The sequence below is a fragment of the Harmonia axyridis genome, chromosome X, assembly GCF_914767665.1.
Source record: "Harmonia axyridis chromosome X, icHarAxyr1.1, whole genome shotgun sequence".
NCBI classification, from domain to species: Eukaryota; Metazoa; Arthropoda; class Insecta; order Coleoptera; family Coccinellidae; genus Harmonia; species Harmonia axyridis.
The window spans coordinates 37,751,103-37,758,602 of NC_059508.1; the positions used below are offsets into that span (position 1 = coordinate 37,751,103).

Genomic DNA, 7,500 nt, shown 5'->3' on the forward strand with positions numbered 1-7,500 from the left:
ATCTGAATGAATTTCGAATTAATTCCGAAATCAAAAAAATATTTTCAATAAATTTTTTTTCTAGAGTACCTCGGTCTTTTCTATTTTTTTTCCAAGTTTCGTACGTCAATCAACATACATCCCAGAAAAAATCATCTCTCTAACTATCCTGGTTCAAAAGTTGTATCGGAACTTTTCACGTCGAAAAAGAACATAGGCGAAAAAGGACGTGAACATTATTCCTTATAAAAATCAAACCCGACCATGGATTTTGATTCTGATTGTTGATTATCGCTATTAGAACACATTAGGAGGCAACCAAATCAAATTTGAGAAAATTCCACAATCAGAAAATTTTTTTCGAAAAAAAAAAAAAAATTCGAGAACACCTCGGTCATGGCAAGTTATTTCCCACAATCCATTCCCCAATCAACGTACATCCCAGAAAAAATCATCTCTCTAACTATCCTAGTTCAAAAGTTGTATCGGAACATTTTCACGTCGAAAATATATCTCTAAGTCCAGACCGATGCACCACGTAATCTCGGGCAGACCGATGCACAACGTAAATGACGATCGGGACCGGGGCGATCGGTCGTATCTGACACCGCCGGCTCGGTTCTAACATCGTCAATGAGTCGGGGTTGTAAAAAAGGACGTGAACATTTTTCCTTATAAAAATCAAACCCGACCATGGATTTTGATTCTGATTGTTGATTATCGCTACTAGAACATATAAGGAGGCAACCAAATCAAATTTGAGAAAATTCCACGATCAGAAAATTTTTTTCGAAAAAAAAAAAAAATCGTAATCACCTCGGTCATGGCGAGTTATTTTCCGTATTTCATTCCACAATCAACGTACAACATAGAAGAAATCATCTCTCTAACTATCCTGGTTCAAAAGTTGTATCGGAACATTTCACGTCGTAATATCTCGCCAAGTCCAGACCTCGGCGATAGGTAGTATCTGACACCGTCCGCTCGGGACTGACATCGACTTGGACTCGGGCTGATGATGGGGAGGCGTTTAAGGACGTGAACATTTTTCCTTATAAAAATTAAAGTCGACAATGAATATTGATTCTGATTACTGATTTACGCTTTAAAAACACATTAGAAGGCAACCAAATCGAATTTGAGGAAATTCCACGATCAGAAAATTTTTTTCGAAAAAAAAAAAAATCCGAAAAATATTTTTCGATTCCGATTACTGATTTACTCTTTTAGAACACATTAGGAGGCAACCAAATCAAATTTGAGAAAATTCCACAATCAGAAAATTTTTTTCGAAAAAAAAAAAAATTCGAGGACACCTCGGTCATGGCAAGTTATTTCCCACAATCCATTCCCCGATCCACGTACATCCCAGAAAAAATCATCTCTCTAACTATCCTGGTTCAAAAGTTGTATCGGAACATTTTCACGTCGAAAATATATCTCTAAGTCCAAACCGATGCACCACGTAAACTAGGGCAGACCGATGCACCACGTAATATCGGGCAGACCGATGCAGAACGTAAACTCGATCATACCGATGCTTCACGTAATCTCGATCTTACCGATGCACCACGTAAACAAGGGCAGACCGATGCAGAACGTAAAGTAGATCTTACCGATGCACCACGTAATCTCGATCTTACCGATGCACCACGTAATCTCCATCTTACCGATGCACCACGTGAACTGGATCTTACCGATGCAGAACGTGAATTGGATCTTACCGATGCAGAACGTGAATTGGATCTTACCGATGCACCACGTAAACTCGATCATACCGATGCACCACGTAATCTCGGGCAGACCGATGCACAACGTAAATGACGATCGGGACCGGGGCGATCGGTCGTATCTGACACCGCCGGCTCGGTTCTAACATCGTCAATGAGTCGGGGTTGTAAAAAAGGACGTGAACATTTTTCCTTATAAAAATCAAACCCGACCATGGATTTTGATTCTGATTGTTGATTATCGCTACTAGAACATATAAGGAGGCAACCAAATCAAATTTGAGAAAATTCCACGATCAGAAAATTTTTTTCAAAAAAAAAAAAAAATCGTAATCACCTCGGTCATGGCGAGTTATTTTACGTATTTCATTCCACAATCAACGTACAACATAGAAGAAATCATCTCTCTAACTATCCTGGTTCAAAAGTTGTATCGGAACATTTCACGTCGTAATATCTCGCCAAGTCCAGACCTCGGCGATAGGTAGTATCTGACACCGTCCGCTCGGGACTGACATCGACTTGGACTCGGGCTGATGATGGGGAGGCGTTTAAGGACGTGAACATTTTTCCTTATAAAAATTAAAGTCGACAATGAATATTGATTCTGATTACTGATTTACGCTTTAAAAACACATTAGAAGGCAACCAAATCGAATTTGAGGAAATTCCACGATCAGAAAATTTTTTTCGAAAAAAAAAAAAATCCGAAAAATATTTTTCGATTCCGATTACTGATTTACTCTTTTAGAACACATTAGGAGGCAACCAAATCAAATTTGAGAAAATTCCACAATCAGAAAATTTTTTTCGAAAAAAAAAAAAATTCGAGGACACCTCGGTCATGGCAAGTTATTTCCCACAATCCATTCCCCGATCCACGTACATCCCAGAAAAAATCATCTCTCTAACTATCCTGGTTCAAAAGTTGTATCGGAACATTTTCACGTCGAAAATATATCTCTAAGTCCAAACCGATGCACCACGTAAACTAGGGCAGACCGATGCACCACGTAATATCGGGCAGACCGATGCAGAACGTAAACTCGATCATACCGATGCTTCACGTAATCTCGATCTTACCGATGCACCACGTAAACAAGGGCAGACCGATGCAGAACGTAAAGTAGATCTTACCGATGCACCACGTAATCTCGATCTTACCGATGCACCACGTAATCTCCATCTTACCGATGCACCACGTGAACTGGATCTTACCGATGCAGAACGTGAATTGGATCTTACCGATGCAGAACGTGAATTGGATCTTACCGATGCACCACGTAAACTCGATCATACCGATGCACCACGTAATCTCGGGCAGACCGATGCACAACGTAAATGACGATCGGGACCGGGGCGATCGGTCGTATCTGACACACCGCCGGCTCGGTTCTAACATCGTCAATGAGTCGGGGTTGTAAAAAAGGACGTGAACATTTTTCCTTATAAAAATCAAACCCGACCATGGATTTTGATTCTGATTGTTGAATATCGCTACTAGAACATATAAGGAGGCAACCAAATCAAATTTGAGAAAATTCCACGATCAGAAAATTTTTTTCGAAAAAAAAAAAAAATCGTAATCACCTCGGTCATGGCGAGTTATTTTCCGTATTTCATTCCACAATCAACGTACAACATAGAAGAAATCATCTCTCTAACTATCCTGGTTCAAAAGTTGTATCGGAACATTTCACGTCGTAATATCTCGCCAAGTCCAGACCTCGGCGATAGGTAGTATCTGACACCGTCCGCTCGGGACTGACATCGACTTGGACTCGGGCTGATGATGGGGAGGCGTTTAAGGACGTGAACATTTTTCCTTATAAAAATTAAAGTCGACAATGAATATTGATTCTGATTACTGATTTACGCTTTAAAAACACATTAGAAGGCAACCAAATCGAATTTGAGGAAATTCCACGATCAGAAAATTTTTTTCGAAAAAAAAAAAAATCCGAAAAATATTTTTCGATTCCGATTACTGATTTACTCTTTTAGAACACATTAGGAGGCAACCAAATCAAATTTGAGAAAATTCCACAATCAGAAAATTTTTTTCGAAAAAAAAAAAAATTCGAGGACACCTCGGTCATGGCAAGTTATTTCCCACAATCCATTCCCCGATCCACGTACATCCCAGAAAAAATCATCTCTCTAACTATCCTGGTTCAAAAGTTGTATCGGAACATTTTCACGTCGAAAATATATCTCTAAGTCCAAACCGATGCACCACGTAAACTAGGGCAGACCGATGCACCACGTAATATCGGGCAGACCGATGCAGAACGTAAACTCGATCATACCGATGCTTCACGTAATCTCGATCTTACCGATGCACCACGTAAACAAGGGCAGACCGATGCAGAACGTAAAGTAGATCTTACCGATGCACCACGTAATCTCGATCTTACCGATGCACCACGTAATCTCCATCTTACCGATGCACCACGTGAACTGGATCTTACCGATGCACCACGTAAACATGGTTCAAAAGTTGTATCGGAACATTTTCACGTCGAAAATATATCTCTAAGTCCAAACCGATGCACCACGTAAACTAGGGCAGACCGATGCACCACGTAATATCGGGCAGACCGATGCAGAACGTAAACTCGATCATACCGATGCTTCACGTAATCTCGATCTTACCGATGCACCACGTAAACAAGGGCAGACCGATGCAGAACGTAAAGTAGATCTTACCGATGCACCACGTAATCTCGATCTTACCGATGCACCACGTAATCTCCATCTTACCGATGCACCACGTGAACTGGATCTTACCGATGCACCACGTAATCTCAATCTTACCGATGCACCACGTGAACTGGATCTTACCGATGCAGAACGTGAATTGGATCTTACCGATGCACCACGTAAACTCGATCTTACCGATGCACCACGTAATCTCGATCTTACCGATGCACCACGTGAACTGGATCTTACCGATGCAGAACGTGAATTGGATCTTACCGATGCACCACGTAAACTCGATCTTACCGATGCACCACGTAATCTCAATCTTACCGATGCATCACGTAATCTCGATCTTACCGATGCAGAACGTAAACTCGATCATACCGATGCACCACGTTATCTCGGCAGACCGATGCAGAACGTAAAAAAAAAGCTTACAGCACGCGGTGTTCCCAAGCGGTCACCCATCCAAGTACTAACCGCGCCCGACGCTGCTTGGCTTCAGTGTTCTGACGAGAACTGGCAATTTCAGCGTGGTATGGCCGTAAACAACAAATATAGCGATATTTTCTATGATATCTCACTTTTTGGGAGCGGAAAGGACGTGAACGTTTTTCCTTATAAAAAATGAAATAACTTTTGGATATTAATTCTGATTGTTGATTTAAGTTTTAAGAACACATTAGGACATATCTCAATGAAATTTGAGGGATTTCCGAAATCGAAAAATATTTTTCGAAAAAAAAAAAAAATCCCAGAAGACCTCGGTCATCTCAAGTTTATTTCCATATTCTATTACACAATCAACGTACATCACAAAAGGAACCATCTCTCTAACTATCACAGTTAAATTTTTGTATCGGAACATTTCACGTCGGAATATCTCGCTAAGTCCAGACCGGGGAGATCGGTCGCATTTGACACCGTCCGCTCCGGTCTAACATCGTCTTGGAGTCGGGGTAACGATGGAGAGGCGTTTAAGGACGTGAACATTTTTCCTTATAAAAATTAAAGTCGACAATGAATATTGATTCTGATTACTGATTTACTCTTTTAGTACACATTAGAAGGCAACGCAATCAGATTTGAGGAAATTTCAAGATCAGAAAATTTTTTTCGAAAAAAAAAAAAATTCAAGAACACCTGGGTCATGGCAAGTTATTTCCCACAATCCATTCCACAATCAACGTACAACATAGAAGAAATCATCTCTCTAACTATCCTGGTTCAAAAGTTGTATCGGAACATTTCACGTCGAAATACCTCGCCAAGTCCAGACCGGGGCGATAGGTAGTATCTGACACCGTCCGCTCGGGACTGACATCGACTTGGACTCGGGCTAATGATGGGGAGGCGTTTAAGGACGTGAACATTTTTCCTTATAAAAATTAAAGTCGACAATGAATATTGATTCTGATTACTGATTTACGCTTTAAAAACACATTAGAAGGCAACCAAATCAAATTTGAGGAAATTCCAAAATCAGAAAATTTTTTTTCAAAAAAAAAAAAATCCGAAAAATATTTTTCGATTCTGATTACTGATTTACTCTTTTAGAACACATTAGAAGGCAACGAAATCAAATTTGAGTGAAATCCAAAATCAGAAAATATTTTTCGAAAAAAAAAAAAAATTCGAGAACACCTCGGTCATGGCAAGTTATTTTCCACAATCCATTCCCCAATCAACGTACATCCCAGAAAAAATCATCTCTCTAACTATCCTGGTTCAAAAGTTGTATCGGAACATTTTCACGTCGAAAATATATCTCAGAGTCCAGACCGATGCAGAACGTAAACTCGATCATACCGATGCTTCACGTAATCTCGATCTTACCGATGCACAACGTAAACTAGATCACACCGATGCAGAACGTAAACTCGATCATACCGATGCACCACGTAAACTCAGGCAGACCGATGCAGAACGTGAACTCGATCTTACCGATGCACCACGTAATCTCGATCTTACCGATGCACCACGTAAACTCGGGCAGACCGATGCAGAACGTGAACTCGATCTTACCGATGCACCACGTAAACTAGGGCTGACCGATGCATCACGTAAACGACGATCGAGAGGCGCGAAAGGACGTGAACGTTTTTCATTATAAAAATTGAAATAAATGATAAATAATGATTCTGATTGTTGGTTATCATTTTTAATAAGCATTAGGAGGCAACCAAATGAAATTTGAGGAAATTCCGATAATAGAAAATTTTTTCGAAAAAAAAAAAAAATTCATGAAATCCTCGGTCATCGCAAAATATTTACCATATTCTGTTCGATAATCAACGTATATTTAAGAAGGAATCATATCTGTATCTATCTTGGTTCAAATTTTGTATCGGAACATTTTGACCAAAGTCCGAGCTTCGGCCGAAACAGACACCGCTGACCTGGCCTATCGATCGACCGAGAGTCGGGGATAGAGCGTAAGTGTTGTCTGGAGGGGAACCCTGTGCTCTCCTGACATATATAGGGAAGGTGGTCGCGTTGGGCGATGCAGAACGTTTGGATCGGGAATTATATTTTTGGTTCAGCTATTGGAATATGGTTTATTGTTGGTATATATTGGCGAAATAACGTTCTTACTGACTGGGGATATTCATAAAAATGAGTCCGGAGATTTTCAGATCGAAGTCCGAGTGATCCGACTTGGAAGGCGTGTTGGGTGGGTCGAGATGGCTTAGATAGATCAGACGAGGCGGGCTAAGTGTTGACGTCATGCATCGGTCCATTTTCAGATTGAGTCCGAGTAATCCGACTTTGAAAGAGTGTTGGGTGCGTCGAGACTGTTTAGATAGATCGGACGAGGCGGACTAGGTGTTAACGACATGCATCGGTATATTTTCTGATCGGAGTCCGAAGAAATCGGCCCTAGTAGGCGCAGCGGACGGTCGAGACGGCCTCGGTGGGTCGGATCGATCGGGAAAAGTTTGCTAAATCGTGTCTGGAGGGGAACCTTGGGTTCTCCTGACATATATAGGGGATAAGGTTTGGGTGAACGATTCTTCACGTAAAAGTTGAGTAATTTATTTTTCGATAAGCTTTTGGATATTGATGAGAAGTATATGTATATCTTCGA

The 7,500-nt window shown here is 40.7% G+C and overlaps 1 non-coding gene across 1 annotated transcript; it reads right to left on the bottom strand.

Moving 5' to 3' along the window:
• Nucleotides 1-4,843: 4,843 nt before the first annotated feature.
• On the bottom strand, nucleotides 4,844-4,962 carry LOC123688408. The gene has a single exon (XR_006749931.1). It is a non-coding gene; the product is annotated as a 5S ribosomal RNA (ribosomal RNA).
• Between the last annotated feature and the right edge of the window lie 2,538 nt (nucleotides 4,963-7,500).